Here is a 1,032-nt window from a genome sequence, read left to right on the forward strand (position 1 = left end):
AGTCCCCAATCAAGCTGGCTTGGTTTTTCTATGGAGTTTTTCCTCAGTTGATGTGAGGGTCTAAGGGCAGAGGATGCTGTTATGATGTCATTTAAAGCCCTTTAAGACAAACTGTTTGTGAAAACGGGCTCTACAAATAAAATTGCCTTGACTTAAACCACCACTGGAGGATTGAAAAAGATTCCACATGTTGGTCAACCAGAGAAGCTTCAACTGGTGAATCACACAACCATGCATTAAGGTCAAGCTGCATTATCTGCTGTGGCCATTAGTAGGGGAATTAGCTCAAATGGTAGAGCGCTCGCTTCGCATGCGAGAGGTAGAGGGATCGATGCCCTCATTCTCCAGAAGACTCGAGCTTCTTCTGTTGTTGTTCAGAGGAGCTGCTGAGTGAAGAATGCTGACGTTTGTCCACAAGTGTGAGAAAGTATCACCCTGCTACTGGAAATGTGAATGAACATGTGCTCAGGTCAAAGCTGGAAAGAAACCAGTGACTTCGAACCACCCACATAGTGAAGGAGTTCATCCTGCCCGTTGAGGGCAAGACCTCCTGCTTCAGAGACAAATGGTGAAACATTCAAGACTCTAATTCCTGTTCTTGTCACAATCCTGCACTCCTAAAACAAAGCCTGTTCAACAAATGGTAGAGCAGAGTGGCGCAGCGGAAGCGTGCTGGGCCCATAACCCAGAGGTCGATGGATCGAAACCATCCTCTGCTAAATGAAAAGACCAAAATAAACCGGATTGTTTAGAGATGTTTATCTGTTCAAACAGGGTGTAAAAGAAACTGGTCTTCCTGCAGAATCACAAACCATTCTGAATGTTAATAACAGTGTCCTTTTGACTGAAGCAGAAGTTTACTGATAGAGGTGTTCAATTTATCCTAACAGATAAATTTCCATTTCTATATTGATGATCTGCAATGGTACGAGGGGGGTGGAGCCTATCCCAGCAGCTTTCGGGCAAGGGGCGGGGTTTATCCTGCAGAGGTCGCCAATTCGTGACAGGGCAAACTGATTTAAAAATGTTCAT

General features: G+C 44.8%; 2 non-coding genes across 2 annotated transcripts; both read left to right on the forward strand.

The window, feature by feature from the left end:
- The first annotated feature begins 274 nt into the window (after window positions 1-274).
- On the forward strand, window positions 275-347 carry trnaa-cgc (transfer RNA alanine (anticodon CGC)). The gene has a single exon. It is a non-coding gene; the product is annotated as a tRNA-Ala (tRNA).
- A 300-nt stretch (window positions 348-647) lies between these two features.
- Window positions 648-719, forward strand: trnam-cau (transfer RNA methionine (anticodon CAU)). Its single transcript has one exon. It is a non-coding gene; the product is annotated as a tRNA-Met (tRNA).
- Window positions 720-1,032: the final 313 nt, after the last annotated feature.

The sequence above is a fragment of the Aulostomus chinensis genome, chromosome 15, assembly GCF_037954235.1.
Source record: "Aulostomus chinensis isolate RoL2024-O1b breed Wild chromosome 15, RoL_Achi_v1.0, whole genome shotgun sequence".
In the NCBI taxonomy this organism is placed as follows: domain Eukaryota; kingdom Metazoa; phylum Chordata; class Actinopteri; order Syngnathiformes; family Aulostomidae; genus Aulostomus; species Aulostomus chinensis.